This window comes from Mus caroli, chromosome 12 (genome assembly GCF_900094665.2).
Source record: "Mus caroli chromosome 12, CAROLI_EIJ_v1.1, whole genome shotgun sequence".
Lineage (NCBI taxonomy): Eukaryota > Metazoa > Chordata > Mammalia > Rodentia > Muridae > Mus > Mus caroli.
In genome coordinates this window covers 29,687,292-29,705,229 of record NC_034581.1, presented here as the reverse complement: position 1 = coordinate 29,705,229, position 17,938 = coordinate 29,687,292, and the positions used below count along the sequence as shown (strand labels likewise).

General features: G+C 45.3%; 1 protein-coding gene across 7 annotated transcripts in view; it reads right to left on the bottom strand.

The window, feature by feature from the left end:
• The window catches only part of Atxn7l1 (ataxin 7 like 1), a 218,800-nt gene that overhangs the window by 76,576 nt on the left and 124,286 nt on the right, over window positions 1-17,938 (bottom strand). The window lies entirely within an intron of this gene.

Below are 17,938 nucleotides of genomic sequence, written 5' to 3'. Positions count from 1 at the left end.
TGTGTGTGTGTGTGTGTGTGTGTGTGTGTGTGTGTGTGTGTGTGTGTGTGTGTGTTTGGGCCTGAAGACAACTTGCTGGAGTTTGTTCTCATCTTTTCCCATACAGACTCCCCAGGATTGAACTGAGGCTGTCAAGCTTGGCAGCAAGCATCTTTACCTGTTGAGCCATCTCACCTGCCCAATTCTGAAACTGAGTGTGGCCTGGAACTCACTCTGGAGTCCATAAATAACACTTTTTATTTTTCATTGTATTAATTGGCACACTACCAGGCATGTTCTTTTATAATAAAAGTTATAATTTTAAAAATGTCTAAGTTTGCCTTGAAAAAAACCATTTCATGTTGCTGTGTAAAATCATACCTGTTTGGGTACCACTCTCATTTGTATCCCACGACATCTTAGCTTTCTTAAGCTTTCAAAGGTGCTCTATCCATAAGGAAGAGTCAGCTGAAGCTAAGCATAATAGTACATGCCTGTCATTCTAGTACTTGGGCGGCTGAGGCAGGAGGACTATAATTCAAGGTGGGTCTGGGTTACAATTGTGAGAGCCTGTCTCAAAAAAGCAAAGCAAAGCAAACAAAACAACCCTAAAATCTAGTTTGTGGTGCCAGCAATAGAGCCTATGCATGACATGTGCTAACCAAGTACTCTACCACTGAGCTACCCTGAGCTCTGTACACGCTAGCATCATTTCTCAGCTTATGGGAGAATAGTCAATTAGTGCATTTCAAAGCAAAACATCGTTTCTGCATTTCTTCTCCCTGACCATGCGCTTCATTTTGGGGGGACTTAAGAAGCCATGTAAATACCACTTAAACAGCTTTGCTGTTTACTTCTGTGGCATACACAGGCAACAGGGCACTCCTTTGGACAGGAAAAAAGTCTAGAAATTCACATGTCTCTCTTCTAGAGTTAGTTTATGCCACACCACAGTCAATTCAAGTCAAACAATATGTTTTTTGTTTTGAGAGTGAGTCTCTTACATAACTTTGGCTGGACTGGAACTTGCTAGGTAGATCAGATTGGTCTAGAACTCAAAGAGATTTTCCTGTCTCTGTCTCCTTTGTGCTAGGATTAAAGGCATTCACTACCATGCTGGGCTAAAACAATGTTGCTTTAAGTAAAAAACAAACAAAATAAAACAAACAAACAACAACAAAACACAACCCATAGCCCTAGCTAGTCCTCTTCTCTCCGTGTTCATGAGCATCCATAAGATAACTTATCTCTTAGAGGTAGGCACTCCAGCATGTGAGGCCATTATTCTGTTCACAGAGGAGGAAGCCACCACTTATTCAGGTGAGCAACTGGCTCAAACTCACAGGCTAGGGACCTTGGATACAGGATCCATACCCTGTTTTCCTAATCGGTCCTCTTGATTAAGTAGCACTAAATTCATTTTTAAAAAGATTTTATTATTTTTATGTGCACATGTGAACACCTACCCAAGTTTATGTGTACCAGATACCTACAGGAGCTGAACGGAGATGGAAGAGGGTTTTGGGTTCCATAGTGCAATTACTGGCAGTAGTTGTTAGCCGTCAAGTAGGGGCTGGGACTTGAACCCAATCTTCTGCATGAACAGTATGTGACCTTAATCACTGAACCATCTCTCTAGCTTTCTGAATTTTTTCTAAAAATAGGAAGTCATCTGATTTTATTGTTCTTATTGGACACTTTTGAAAGCAAAAGATGCTGAGTGGATGGGCCCCAGGGTGACTGGTGTAGCCTGTGGCTTTCTCAGGGAAACTCAACCTTACACTCAAGTAAGCTATAACTAAACACAAAAAGACAAAAATACACACACACACACACACATTAGGGCCACATCTTATGAACAATACAGAGAAACAGGATAGGGTACAATACTTATATTTATTTTTTTTAAAAAATAGTACACACATAGAGAAAACCAAAGAGAAATGCTTATTCTATCCTGTGATTTATTGGGCAGACACAATAAAGTTAAGCTAGGCTTTTTATCTTTGGGTCTTTTGTTCCCACTGTCTCAACAATTACAAAGTCAAAATTGGGCACCTGGAAGGAATCAAAATGGGACATAGGCCCAAAGTGACTTCTTTAGGGTGTTCTACATTTTGGCCAACATTACAGATTTCACTGGTGAGACTCATGACACAGTACAAGTGAATGCTAGACATGTCTCGTTCATGTATTAGTTTTTGAGATAGACTTTCATGTAGCCCAGACTGGCTTTGAATTGTTCTTCCTGCTTTTACCTCTGGAGTACTGGGATTGCAGGTGTGCCCCACATGCCACTTAAAGATAAAGGCCTTTTCCAGAAGCCCTTAAAGCCACACCCCCTCCTTGTATCTAAAGGCTGCTAGAACTCAGAAGGACTGTTCATTATTCTAATCAGTATGGCTCCAGAGGCTGCCTAGACTCCAGCCACCCAGTCAGTACTGTTCATTAGAACTGTGCTTAGGAAGCAGTATTTGCCTGGGACTCCTCTGGAGGACCTTTCTTGCAAGAGGTGACTGCAATTTCTAAAAGGGTTGGACTTTTACCAAGACTTTACCAGAGCAAGTTGACTTAACTTTCTGTACTTGTGAAATAAGTCCCCAGCTTTATAGTAGAAGCGAGCCTATCTCTACACCTCCATGTTCATTAAACCTGGTAGTGAGGAGGTCAGGGAGAAGCTAAAACCTCCATCAGGTCAATCTTTTAAAATCTTTCCTATTGTAACTGTTTCCTACCAAAAGATTCCAAGTTCCTTGTGGCCAGACCATCTTAGTTCAGTGTACAACAAACACTGGTGACTGTGAAACAGGTAGATGTAAGATGTGGATGGATCCCTCCACATGTTCTCCTTTCTATCAGGTGCTGAGCCTCTGTCTTCTTCAATAATGTAGTTTGTAAGCCCCGCCCTCTAAAAAGTAATACAGGCTTGAATTGGACACATTAAATGAATAAGGCTTCTGTCATTTTCTACTGTCTAACTAACTGTCATCTGTGACTGGTTTTCATGCTGTTAGTGACAACAGGTTTGTACAGACCATAATCTACTGCTTGCCCTGGGTTAAGCTAGAACTGTAAAAACAAAACAAACAAACACACAAACAACAAAGAACACTAAATAAACAAATAAAGCACGGGAATTGTATACTTCATCCTAGTGATAATTCAGCTTGGTATTACCACTCCCGTGTTCAGAGGCAGAGTGAAAACTTAAGTCTGTAGAGTGAGGTCCATTACGTTCCAAACGGGAGCACATTCGCCAATGCCACTCTAGTCAGAATTACCAGAAAAATCAAACATTCAGAAACTGAATATTATTTCCTTTGCCACCCTACTCTCTTCCATGCCCAAGCCCTGACGTTGTGATTGAGCCCAGGACCTTACACACATTAGACAAATGCTCTACCACTAAGACACATTCCCAGGACTTGATACCAAGTGTGTTTACTCACCTGATGCTGTGCATATCTTCTATTGGTACTTCAACACATTTACCAAAAGCATTTTGGAGGAGAAAACACTAGAAGGATGTTGGACTATAAGAGCCAACTTACTAGTCCTTTTGCTTTTAAGTGTTTTGATTGACATGTGGACATGAGAGATATCTAATGCCCTCTTATTGCTGTGGACAATATCAGTCCCTGGGAATGTGGCGCTGCTCTGTGTCTTCAGCCCACCAGGCACCCCTGCTCCCTGTACACCCTTCCTGCATGTGTCCTTTCTGCCTGCCAACCTAGGTGACTAAGTCCTGAGCTTCCTGCTTCTGTGACTCGCTGCTGTGGCGCTCTCCCCGAATGCCTGTCCATCTTTTTCCTTGATTAATACCTCATTCTCTTGCAAGACCGGGCTCAGACACTAGAGCACTTTGGATGCCTAGTGGATTCCTGCTATCTAGCCCTCTGCCTGGCCTGGCAAGAAAGCCCCTTCCCATGGTGGGTAAGATAGCTCAGCTGGTAAGGCTGCTGCTTGCTGCCAAGCATGGTGGTGGAAACAGAGAAGTGACTCCCTAAACTTGTCTGCTCACTTTTATACGTGCACCACAGCACAAGCACACCCCCTCCCATACGAAATATAATACATGCAATAGTAATTTAAAAATATTTTGTGTGGGTCTTGGTTTGTCTGTTTTGGTTTTGAGAATGGATCTTAACATATGTAGCCCTGGCTGGCCTGGGACACACTAAGTAGACCAGGCTGGCCTTGAACTCACAGATTATCTTCCTGACTCTGCCTCCCCTGAGTGCTGGGACTAGAGGTGTGTGACACAATGCCTGACTTAGAGAACATGCTTTGTTCACCTCCTCTTCAGCCTTCCCTGTGTCTCTGCACTGAGCGATGGCTTTGGCCCCCTTCACTACACCAAAAAGAGCTTGCGCGGAGGACTTTATTTCAGTCCTGGCATTAACAGGCACTCAGAACATGTTAGATAATGGGTGAATAAATCAGGAAATAATTAACCAATCTATAAAAAAGGAGAGAAAAAGCAGGGGTCAGCAGGCACCAGTCTCCAGGGGTCCGAGGGCTAGCTAACCTTAATTATTTCTCTTAGTCACTGAATTTAAAATGATTTTTAAGCCTACGAGTGTCATAGTCGGTGTTTTATGAGAGGCAATAGACTACTTAATTCCGAGTGCTCAGTTTCCAAACGCATCCTGTTAGTTCCTGCTCAAAGACGCAGCGCAGGCCACCGGCATCCCTCTGGTGCCCGTGGTGTACCCTGATGGCAGTTCATGGAACCCTTGCTAACTCTGGGCTGTCTACTTAAGCTAAGAACATACTGAGACTCAGATAGAGACCAACAAATGACCCGAGGAGAGCTCCGGCTTGATCAGACTGTGGGACTCTAGCCTAATGAAATAAACTATTCCCAGCAGAGCCTGACCCTGCAGAATGTAATTCTTTCTGACCACACTGTGTAGATAAAAATAATTCAGTGATTTCCTCCCAGTAAACTCTTGGGCATAAACCAAGAAGCCTGCAGATGACTGTCCTGATGCTACTGTACGGCTGTAGATATTTAGTTTTCTTGCCTTCTAAGCAGTGTTTATCAGCAGGAAAGCATCCAGCAGTTTTAGGTAGGATAATTCTGCAGAGTGGAATTATCATCCTCTGCTCTGCAAAGTGTTTAGCACCTTGGATCTAATCAATGCCAGATGCAGAGACAATCCCAAACACGTGTCCCAAAATGTCTCCAAGGCCAGAGCCAGCTAAGATCCTGGGGTTCCGGCTGGGGTTGGCTTGGATTTTTCTGCAGGAAAGGAATCCAGGAAGAGACTGAAAGGGCCACGTAGACCAGGGCTGGAAGAGGTTAAGATTCAAGGTGTCAGGTTGCTCAGCTAAGGCCTGTCTGTGGGTGATGCTGGGATCCAGAGACCCAGGAGGACAAACCCATTCTCTGAATGGAGAAATCAGAGTCCTAGAAAGCTAGACTTAAAAATTGTTACACTGGAGGCCCCAAACACTCAGAGGACTGATGGATGAATGGGCAGTGGGGACAGCCCTGGGCACTAGGTCTGAATGGGCAGTGAGGACAGCCCTGGGCACGTCACCACCTGCAGGGTATGTATACTGATGTGCCAAGAAGACTCAGAGGTGGAGGGCTTGCTTAGAACGCAAAAGGCCCTGGGCTGAATTCCTAGCACCTCAAGAAAAGAGGAATGAAAGGTGTGAAATGACAATGGAGTCAGGAAGGCCACCCGCTCTGGATGATCTAATGTGCTGAATGTTGTGGGTAAAGCCCAGCTCTCCTTTCTCACTTGGTTTTAAACAGCTATAACACCACCTCTGCTATTGCAACAATCAGTATGCCAGTCAAACTTGGGAATATGACCCCCGCCAGAGAGCTCCTAAGGTTCTCAATGCCATTTCAAAGAATCCATGTCACCAAAGGGGAAGATCTCTTAAAATCAGCCCGGAAAAAATATCAACTGATATTTGAAGTAAAGGGACCATAAATACAAAACCAAAACCAAAACAAAACAAACCGGTCCCCCATCTCTTTGAACTTGGCTAGCTACTCCCACAGCAGAAGCAGGAGTGCAGTGGCCAGGTTTCTGCAAACTGTATTCCTTTGCCTCATCTTCTTTCTCAGTTACTTGCAATTTATTCTATCCCACTCCGCTGTTCACAACTTTCAAGCAGCTTTAAATCCTTTTACAACAAGGCCGCCGTAAATAAATAAAGCACAGAAATAAAATCTACTGCTGCTGGTGTCAGCACTGCCGGACTGGGTACAAGGTTTTGGCTCTGATCTAAGAGGAAGGAGGGGCTGTTGGCGAGACTGGAGCAAGCAGGAGGGGAAACTCCACGGAGGCTTGGGGAATGGATGGCCCTGAATCCTGCTGTCCTGCACCTGCCCTGGAGGCTTGGAGCCTCATGCAAGTTGTTACCAGGCTTTTAGGCCTCTAAGCCATTGTCCTTAAAAAATGGGGTGGGAGATGGCAGGCAGAGCTGTGGCTCAGTGGCAGAGTGCTCACCTAATGGGAGGCTCTGGAGACTTTGATCCCCCTTCTCCCCCACACCCTAATAACAAATTAAACCAAACCTAACCTAACCTAACCAAACCTAACCTAACCTAACCAAAGGGATTCAATGGAATGATTTTACATCTTCCCTTATTCCCAAATACTGGATGCTTTAAAGTGTCTCTTCCTGTCATAGCTAGCCAACTGCCTCCTCATTCATCCACAGGTACCAGGCAGGACTCCTAAATGTGAGTCACACTGGTCAGCCAGGTTGTGTGTATGTGTGTGTGTGTGTGTGTGTGTGTAATTATTATTATTACTATTTTCCCTCAGGAAAAAAATGAGGGTTTAACCATTTCAGGGTGAAGGAAACTAGGGTGTCACTGCATAATTTACTGACCAAGGTTTTCATTGTAAAATGAGATTTTAATATTGACTTTTATCTTTATCCCCTGATGATCTGGTAAGTTTCCTTACTCCTAAGTAAGTTTTGCTGCATAAATCCATAACTAAGTTTGTGTCATCTGTTTGCACAGGGTGCCACGCATAAATAGGGTGCTCACCATTCATAACAATGAAAAGAATATTAGTGTACTCTCCAGAGGTAGAAGACAGTAGAACGGGGTAGGGCATTCTCTTTGCTCTCCATTTAGGGGTTCAGCCCTTTGGTGGTGTCCTTAGTCTCACATAGTCATGATTCTAAACGGCACACTGATGAACTCCAGACACCTGTACTTCACAATCCCCAACATCTCAGCGGCTGTAGGGCTTCTCAAGTTATACCCACAGACCTGTTTAAAGGGTCTGGGAATCTGTGTGTCCATGTGTTCTCATCATACTGCATTGTCTTTATTTTTAATGTTTCGCCATTTTACACAGGACCATGAATTTCTGGAAAGGCTAAGGAACTGGCCTGCAAATGTACCTGACATGTGCAAACCTCGGAGCTCCAATCCTCAGTGGATGCTTGCTTTATCCATCTTACACGCTGGCCACTGTTCCCACCCTTAACCACCCAAGGTCAGGTCCCAGACAATAAGGGAGAGACTTTACACTAAAAGCCCACTTTGATCACTCAAACGAGTCAGTGCTAACCCAGTTCTCTCTGCCCTGCCTATTCCTTTCCATGGAAACTTCAATAATAGCTTCTGCCTTCATTTTCTCTTTCTTCTGCCCCTGCCTCCTAATGGGGCCATTGATTTCCTATACGAAGCTGCACACACAGCATGCCCCACCTCTCGGGAGCTACGAATAACAAACTGTCTTCTTATGCATACGACGGCCAACTGACCTGAATCAATTCCTAAATATTCCCATTCCCAAATAACAAACAAAATGTACATCCTAGAATATCCGGGGATATCGATGCTCCAGGCCTACGGACCACCCTTCAGCAGCAGTATCTAATTTCAATGCGATACCACTGAACAAGGTGCTGGGCTGGCTGAGGGCAATGATTACATAGCGCACATGTTGGACCTCTGCCAGAAGCCAGTGTCTTCACAGGGGTCAATGACTGACGTGGCTGGGGCTACTGCCCAGAGGCCTGTGGACAACTGCCAACACCCTGCCTCACATTCCAGCAAGGGGATTTCATGGAATCCACTAGGTAGGAGTTAAAGAGCTTCAACGGAAAGGAGGCTAGGCCTGAGGCCTTTAAACTCTAGCAGGCATGGTGGTAATACAGGTGACTCAGTGCCCAGGGGAGATAGGTTGGCAGGTTCCCTACCTGAACTATGGCAGACAGACATAGGCATCAGACACTCAAGTCAGGATGCCTTGGGGGATACGCTTTTGAATTCAAGCTGATTATTCTCCCCTACAGCAAGATGTTAGCCGGGTGTCCAACAACCCTTCTGCTTGGCGAGACACGGAGGCCCTGATCATGTTCAAGGCGCCCACTGCTTAGGGAACATCCTAGACAAGACACCTCAAAGTGTCTGAGTCCAAGAAGAAGTGACTGAGTCCACTTCATTCACCCCAGGCCCTCACAGTTTATCTGTAACTAATTAAGGCAAACCCTGATTAAGAACCTATCAGTTTTAAGGAATTCACGTGGCTTAGCTCAGCTAATCCCCACGGCTCTGTGCGGTAGCTGCTGGGAAAAGCCTTACTTTCAAGATGAGTAAGCGGTGTGGAGAGGCCATGCAGCTCACCCAGGCCACTCATGAGTCAGCAGGGTCACCGTAACCCAAACAGTCCCACAGTCTCCATCCTCCAGCACACACCCTGGGCTTTGGGGCAGTGCCATAAACCCTAAACTCTGCAGTGAAATATCAGTACCAGCAGGAAGCAGGCAGCTCCTCCCACCCTAGCCCTGTCTCCCATACCCTGCCACCCCACTCCTCTACCGACCCACTCCCACTTCTTGGCCCTGGCGTTCCCCTGTATTGAGGCATATAAAGTTTGCAAGACCAATGGGCCTCTCTTTCTACTGATGGCTGACTAGGCCATCTTCTGATACATATGCAGCTAGAGACATGAGCTCTGGGGGGTACTGGTTAGTTCATATTGTTGTTCCACCTACGGGGTTGCAGATCCTCCTTAGGTACTTTCTGTAGCTCCTCCATTGGGGGCCCTGTGGTCCATCCAATAGCTGACTGTGAGTATCCACTTCTGTGTTTGCTAGGCCCTGGCATAGTCTCACAAAAGACAGCTATATCTGGGTCCTTTCAGCAAAATCTTGCTAGTGTATGCAATGGTGTCAGCGTTTGGGGGCTGATTATGGGATGGATCCCCGGATATGGCAGTCTCTAGAACACTCCTCCATTGTTGGTGGGATTGCAAGTTTGTACAACCACTCTGGAAATCAGTCTGGCAGTTCCTCAGAAAATTGGACATAGTATTGCCGGAGGATCCCGCAATACCTCTCCTGGACATATATCCAGAAGATGTTCCAACCGGTTAGAAGGACACATGCTCCACTATGTTCATAGCAGCCTTATTTATAATAGCCAGAAGCTGGAAAGAACCCAGATGNCCCTCAACAGAGGAATGGATACAGAAAATGTGGTACATTTACACAATGGAGTACTACTCAGCTATTAAAANGAANGAATTTANGAAATTCCTAGGCAAATGGATGGACCTGGAGGGCATCATCCTGACTGAGGTAACCCAATCACAAAGGAACTCACACAATATGTGCTCACTGATAAGTGGATATTAGCCCAAAAACTTAGGATACCCAAGATATAAGATACAATTTAGGAAACTCAAGAAGAATGAAGACGAAAGTGTGGACACTTTGCCCCTTCTTAGAATTGGGAACAAAACACCCATGTTACAGAGACAGAGACAGAGTTACAGAGACACAGTTTGGAGCAGAGTCAGAGTCTTAGGAGCCCGTGCTTTGCAAACTCTCCTCCTAATCCTGCTACAGGCAGAGTACACTGGTGTGGGTCAGGGCAACCCTGATAGGAATTCCTTTCTTCTCCTCTTCTCCTCCTCCTCCTTCTCTTCCTCTTCCTCTTCTTCTCTTCCTCTTCCTCTCCCCCTCCTCCTCCTTCTCTTCCTCTTCTTCTCTTCCTCTTCCTCTTGCCCCTCCTCCTCCTCCTTTTTATTTTTTTGAGATCGGATCTCAAGCACTTTAGGTTGGCCTTGAACTCACTGGATAGCCAAAGATAAGGTTGAATTTCTGAATTTCTGGTCCTGTAGCCTATACTTCTCGAGGTTTGGAATCCTGAGTGTGTGCTGTCACACCTAGTTTTTGTGGTGCTAGGGATTAAATCCAAGGCCTGGAACACGGTAGGTAAATATTCTACCAATTAAGCCACATCCCTAGTTCTTCTTTCTTTTTCTTGGTTAGCCTGGAAACCCTGCTCGTCCCCTGAACAAACTGGGAAACCCCATCTGCCCTCCTTCCTCCTGCCCCGCCCACACAGAGGAAACTCCCCCACCCACTTGGAGAAAACTCTGAGCTAACACATCATCACTCCTTGTCTCCCCATTTCCAGCAACCCACCCAAGAGTACCCACAAAAGGGCTCTGTTTCTGACCACGTATGGTCCCAATCCCAGCTCCTAGCTAACACATCATCAGTTCTTGCCTAAATTCTATAAAAACCCCCTTGCTTTAGCCTGGATGTGTGACTTCACTGACCCCTGCCTGTGTTTTAATGTAGTCTAATCTAGCCTCTTTCTTTCCTTCTTTCTTTTCTTCCTTCCTATTGTTCTCTCTCTCTCTCTCTCTCTCCCTCTCCCTCTCCCCCTTCCCCCTCCCCCTCCCCCTCCCCCTCTCCCTCTTTGAGATAAGGATTTACTCTGTATCCCAGGCTGGCCTAAAATTTTCTGTCATCCAGCCTGACCTCCAATTGTACTCCCAAGTGCTGGGACTACAGGTGTGAGCTGCCAAGTCTGCTTTATATATACTTCATTTCTCTCTCCTTGTGAAGTTGGGCAATGGAACCCAGGGCCTTGCCTTTGGTCACCAGGTACTCTAACGCTGAGCTACAGCCCAGCCCAGGAACAGCCAATAAGAACAGTGCAAATGTGACCTAGATATGTATTTTACTATGTAGAACAATGTCTTGGGAGTCACAGCAGTGTGGTAAACTAGAACAGGCATGTCCTAAAAATCCTGGTTACAGCAGTGGTCACACCATTGTACCCCCTGGGCATGGGGCAGTGCCATTCACTCCAGTGTAAGCCCTGCAACTCTGCAGTGAAGCTCATGAGCGACTTGACCTCTTGGAACTTCATCTTCCTCATCTGGGAATGGGAGTACAGTATCTACCTTCCAGAGCCCACAGGAGCCAACCCTGTGACGTGTATGTGGCACCCAGGAAACACTCTGGAAGAAGCAGCCTCGGTCATTCTCAGAGCATCCCCACTCTTTGGAATTCCGTTTCCTTTGCTATCATGCCTTACCATAGTATGATCCTGAATTCCTTTGTCTGCCAAACCAAGAAACGAGCTTTCAAATAGGAGGCTCTGTGCTTGGCTGAGTGGAATGATGAGCTATACAAACAACGCCTGAAGATGTTCTGCAGACCCACAAGAGTCCATGCCCCCCAGACAATCAAGAGCTCTACCAACAAACTGGGTGTGTGTTGGGGGCAGGGGGAGTGGGACACGCTCATGAACCAAAGAGACTTGCATGTAAGGAACAGCCTGGCCTTCATCCGTTACCCAACAGCAGTTGGTAAAACCGTGGTTCCTGATATGCTTTTAAAAACGTTCCCTCGCTGCACACCCAGGAGGTGGAGAAGGAAGAATAGTGGCAACAAATTGGCTATGAACACAGGTCACACATGTGACATAATAGTCCTTCTTGAGCCAAGTGCATCTTCCACTTCCAGCCCCGTTGAAGCTGGGCTACTGCTTGCAGTGGCAGGACCATCCTGACCAGACACAGGCAGGGGAAGGGAAAGCACAAGTCTAACATGACCAATGGCCTGGATTCACTTTTCAGCATGCGTGCATACACACACACACATACACAGACACACACACACAGAGACATGACATACACATAGATAGACACACACACACAGACAAATGCACACAGATAGACACAGAGAGAGACGCAGACACATAGACAGACAGAAAGACACACACACAGAAAGACAGATACACACAAACATACACACACACATACATACACACACATAGGGACAGACACACAGACATACATACACAGAGAGAAACAAATACACATACATACCCAGAGACAGATACATACAGAGAGACACACACACAGACACACACATAGACACACAGACACACAGAGAGACAGATACAGATACAGAGAGACAGACTGACAGACAGACACATACACAACACACATACACACAGAGAGACAGATACAGATACAGAGACAGACAGACAGACAGACACATACACAACACACATACACACATACACACAGAGAGACAGATACACAGATACAGAGAGACAGACAGACAGACACATACACAACACACACACAGACACACACACAGAGATATAGAGACAGAGAGACAGACACACTCGCACACACACACACATAACCTCCCCCAAACTGAATAATAAGGGTAAAAGAATGCAAGGGACATAGGAAGAGGTAAGACTCTAGGTTCTTAGGTTCTTAGGACACCCCTGAATCATCTGAAGCTAACCTTATTCTCAGATGGCACCATGAAGTCTGCTTTTCCATCGGGGGAAGGGGTGTGGGAAGAAGTGAAAGGATTTTTTTTTTAAGATAAAAAAAAATGTAATGCGAGCTTTCATTATATAAATAAAAATCCCACTGGGGCAAGCCAGTAGTTACCCTTCATCTCTGAGGAGAAATTTCAATAAAAGGATGTAGGTGGCGGAATGGAGGCCTGTACAGACGTCGCTTTCTCATTATTATTTTCGGCGTTTGGAGACTCCCCAAAAGACAGACTGTCTCCAATAGAACCTAGCTGTTTTCTGATCCTTTTAGATGCTGGCTTAGAAAAATACAACAATCAAACCAGCATATGACCGGTCCCGAAATACCTTAACTCTGGCACTGACTTAAATTATAAAAGCATCAAGTGTAGAATAGAGATTTAGAAATTTCAGATGTGGTGAGAAAGAAAACAAAACTCACCCAGTCCCCACACTATGTTGTGTGTGTGTCTGTCTATGTGTGTGTGTGTCTGTCTCTCTCTCTGTATATCTGTGTGTGTGAGTCTGTCTATGTATCTCTGTGTCTGTGTGTGAGTCTATGTATGTATGTGTCTGTCTGTCTGTCTCTCTCTGTGTGTATATCTGTGTGTGTGAGTGTGTGTGTGAGTGTGTGTGTGTGTGTGTGTGTGAGAGAGAGAGAGAGAGAGAGAGAGAGAGTCTGCCTGTCTATGCATCTCTGTGTCTGTGTATGTGTCTATGTGTGTATGTGTCTGTCTGTCTCTCTCTGTCTGTCTCTATGTATCTGTGTGTGTGTGTCTATGTGTGTATGTGTTTGTCTCTCTCTCTTTCTCTCTGTCTCTGTGTATCTCTCTCTCTCTCTCTCTCTCTCTCTCTCTCTCTCTCTGTGTGTGAGGGAGTCTGCCTGTCTATGTATCTCTGTGTCTGTCTGTCTGTCTGTCTCTGTGTATCTGTGTGTGTGTGTGTGTGTGTGTCTGCCTGTCTATGTATCTCTGTGTCTGTCTGTCTGTCTGTCTATATACATTGCTGGTCCTGGGACTCTATTTTACTTGTTAGCACTCACCTACCGTTCACAGAGTCCTGGGTTGATCAGTCTTGGTTAGCCTTAACTGTCAACTTGGCACAGCCTGGTCATCTGAGAAGGGAAGATTAAGCCAGACATGGTGGCATAGGCCTTTAATCCCAGAACTAGGGAGGCAAAGGCAGGTGGATCTCTGAATTGGAGGTCAGCCAGTCTAGATAGCGAGTTCCAGACCAGCCAGAGGTATATAGTGAGACCTTATTGAACTGTGTGTGTGGGGGGGGGGGGGGAGTGGCAATGGAGAGGGAAGAAAGAGGGGAAGAGAGGGAGAGGTAAGGAGAAGAAGGAGAACACTGCCTACATCAGATTAATATGTATATATAGATATCTTGATTATTAACATATGTAATTGGAGCTAGGTCACTCTGGACTGTACCATTCTTGGGTAAGTGGTCCTAGGCTATACAAAAAAATTAGTTAAGCATGGGACACCTACCAAGAGTATCCACCATGGTTCCTGCTTTAACCCAACACCATAGAAATTGTGTGGTTACAAACTTGGAATCTCAGGCAAAAGGGATTAGATGTTTGCTCTTGGCTACATGAGGCCAACTCTCAATAAATTTTTTATATATATATATATATACATATATATATATATATATATGCACATAATCTTAAAAATGTGATTCAGGGCTGGAGCAATGGCTCAGCACTGGGTGTTCTTGCAGAGAACCAGGGTTCAATTCCCAGTATGCACACAGCAGCTCAAGACCATGTGCAACTCCAGTTCCAGGGGATCTGATGCCCCCTTCTGGGCTTGTCGGGTACTACACAAATGTGCATACACATAACTAACATAAAAATAAGTGTGAATGTACGGAGCAATCACCTTTTTCACATTATATCATGGCCATTTTTGTGTTATGTTCATGTTTTTAAAATATTATTTTAGACATTTCTTGGTATAAGTAAGCACGGAGATTGTATGCAAGCTTTGCTATGAGGGATAAATCTGTAGCACACTTAAAAACAAAACAGTCTAATTTTTATTGCAGTCTGGCTTTAAACTCTAGTGCACCTGCTGCCTCAGCCTTTCGAGTACTGAGATTACAGACAGGGCCACCAGAGCCGGCTTCTAGACGCAATCTCATACATACGTTTCTGTTTATTATTTGTTCATTTGTTATTTGCTTTATATTTTTAATTTTTGAGATAGAGTTTCTTTGTGTAGCCTTGGCTGTCCTGGATCTCACTCTGTAGACCATGCTGGCCTCAAACTCATGGAGGTCTGCCTGCCTCTGCCTGCCAAGTGCTGGGACTAATAGGATTGCCAGAATGGTGGTGTACCACCACCCAGAATCTGTTTATATTTTATATAAATACCAGGCCACAGATCCAACAGACAGGGAGCCCTATCTACATACCTGCCGGCTTGTTAGAGTCTGGATTACAGCTTGATAAAAATTGGGTTACAGTAAGTCACACACACTCACCACTTTGTTAGATGAAAAATGCTCTGTGCTTGTTTTAAGTTTTGTTCTTGATTACCAGTACGGTTGAACATTTTTCATATTAATTGGCCACTTGAATTTGCTTGTGATCTGTCTACTCATGCCCATTCTTTAATTGATACATCTCCCACTTCCTCATTAATCTGCAAAAATTTTGTATGACATTAAGAATATTACTTATTTATTTTTATTTATTTTGGGTTTTCACAGATAGGGTCTCTGTACACCATTCTGGCAATCCTGGAACTCAGTAGATCAGGCTGGCCTGGAGCTCACTCAGTAGATCAGGCTGGCCTGGAGCTCACTCAGTAGATCAGGCTGGCCTGGAGCTCACTCAGTANGGCCTGGAGCTCACTCAGTAGATCAGGCTGGCCTGGAGCTCACTCAGTAGATCAGGCTGGCCTGGAGCTCACTCAGTAGATCAGGCTGGCCTGGAACTCACTGAGATTGGCCTGCCACTGCCTCCTGCATGCTGGGATCAAAGGCACATGCCACCACACCAGGATGAACATTACTATTTTAAAATCAGAAGTTGAACCATTAACCAGCTTAATGATTTAACAAGATTTACAAGTATGGAATGCTAATGTCAACTAAATAGCTCACCAATGCGGTTAAGATGGGACGCGGTAAGAGCTAAATCAGAGTTTTATAAACAATCATAGAATAAACATAGAATTCTCGTTTTACTAACTCCTTTTAAAGGAATGACTACATTAACAAATGGCAGGTCACATCAGAGGTTGACTTCTGAGCCTTTATCAGGAATCTCCTCTCTCCCTTCCTGCTAAGCAGCTAGAGGACACCTGGGCAGGCCAGAAAGTCCAAGTATCGTGTCCCATCTCTTTGTCCACAGTTGGGCAGGGCATTTTCCAGAAGTTCTTATCTGAATTGTAAGATGAAATCTGGGGTCTGAATTCTGACCTCCTGGGCACCACCCAGAATTAGTCAAGTGATTATAGGAAACCAGAAAGACAAGATTCAGTTTCACCTTCTATGAGGCCAGGACTGAAGCAGCGAGGGAGCCAGGAAGGTCGAGAAAGAGAGGGGTGGGGGATCCCTGAGCAGTCCCCAGTGGTGGCCACTGTCACAGTCCAGGGAAGCATCTTCACCCTCAGCATGTCTGCTGTTAACTGTAAAAGCACAAAGTGGGGCTAGCCAGGTTAGGCGGGAAAGTAGAGGGCATTCAAGTCACTGTGTGCCATTCACACGTGCTTTGCCTACCATGGCTTGGGCAGTAAAGATTCAAAAATAAAACAGGAAGTCCAACCAAGCAGGCTGCAGCCTAGGAACAGAGGCTGGGGTGGAAGGATCTGTCTTAGAGGATGCTGAAGTCGAAGCAGTCTCTGCTCTAGGCACAAGAAGGCAGATATCACAGACAGGTGATCAGTGATGTCAGGTGTTAAGTTGTCTGCTGTATCCACGTTATATCATTCCCAGGTGAGAAAGATCAGGGGACAAACCTGTTTATGATGACCCCTGGGCTCATAGATTTTAGATCTACTAGAATGGAGATTTGAGGGTTTTTTTTTTTCCTGATTTTTGTTTTTGTTTTAATCAGGAGTGGAAGGGTTGATAACCAGAGGGAAATGAAGGAGAAGAAAGGGCTGTGGCTGATGGAGAATTTGTGATTTTGGCCTGTTGGTATCCATTTTCCCTTCTCTCAATCATGGTGCCTAACTCAATCCTCCATGCTCAGCCAGTGAGGGTCCCATGGAGAAGACCCTGCCCTACCTCTCTGAGGGTTGCTGGTAGTGGGGCACTCAGGACATCTCCTTAGTGAGAAAGCCATTGTTCTAGACACTTATATAAGGCATTGTTGTTTAAGTGGTTCTAAACCTGTGGGTCGTTACCACTTCTGAGGTTCAACAACCATCTCACAGGGGCTGCACACCAGATATTCTGCATGTCAGACATTTGCATTACAATTCATAACAGTAGCAAAATTACAGTTATGAGATAGCATCGAAAATGAGTTCCTGGCTGAGGGTCACCACAACGTGAGGAACTGTGTTAAAGGGTCACAGCATTAGGAAGACTGAGCAGCAGTTCAATGCTTTCAGCCCTCCATTCACAGGCTTCCTGCCAGGTGTGGTTGGGTCTTTCTAACTTCCTAAGATCACATGCGCAGACTGTGGCTCCCGGCACAACCCTAGATTGCTTCCGGAACTGAAGCAGGAACAGGGCAGAAATGCCTTCTCAGAGAGGAGGGGCAGGCCTAGGAAGGATTGGATTATATTTCCAGCAAATCTGATACTTAGTCAAACAGGACATGAACCTGCAGTAGAGAAAGCCTTAGAGGGCTAGGATGTAACTATTCCATACACAGAGGAAAGACAAAATCCAAGACTTCCAGAAAAATCAGCAGCAGTGTGAGATAACTTGCTTTAGCAGATTTCTTTCCAGCACAGGGTGGTGTTGAAAAAAAAAAACCCTACTGTGGCAGGAGCAGCTCAAAATGCAGCTTAGATCTCACTGCCGGTGCCTGGGAAGACAGCTTCTATTTGGCCATGCTACTGACGACAGATATTTCCAAGACTCAGAGATGTAGGCCCTGCCTTCCAGCTCTGTACCTTCCAAAGCTCTATTACATCTTAAGCTCTAATAAGCTTAGCGGCACCAGCTAGAATGTGGAACCTGGATTCTGCTTTCATTTTCTTCTTTCGAGACAGGGTCCCCGAGAGTCCAGGTTAGCCTTAAACCCTCTACGTAACAGAGGATGATCGTGAAATTCTAATTCTGCCCACCTCTACTTCCCAAACATTAAGATTACAGGCACGGGCCACCACACCTGCTTTATTTGGTGCTGGGAATTAAATCCAGGGATTTGTGCAAGCCAGGCAAGGAACGATCCGCCAACGAAGCTACATC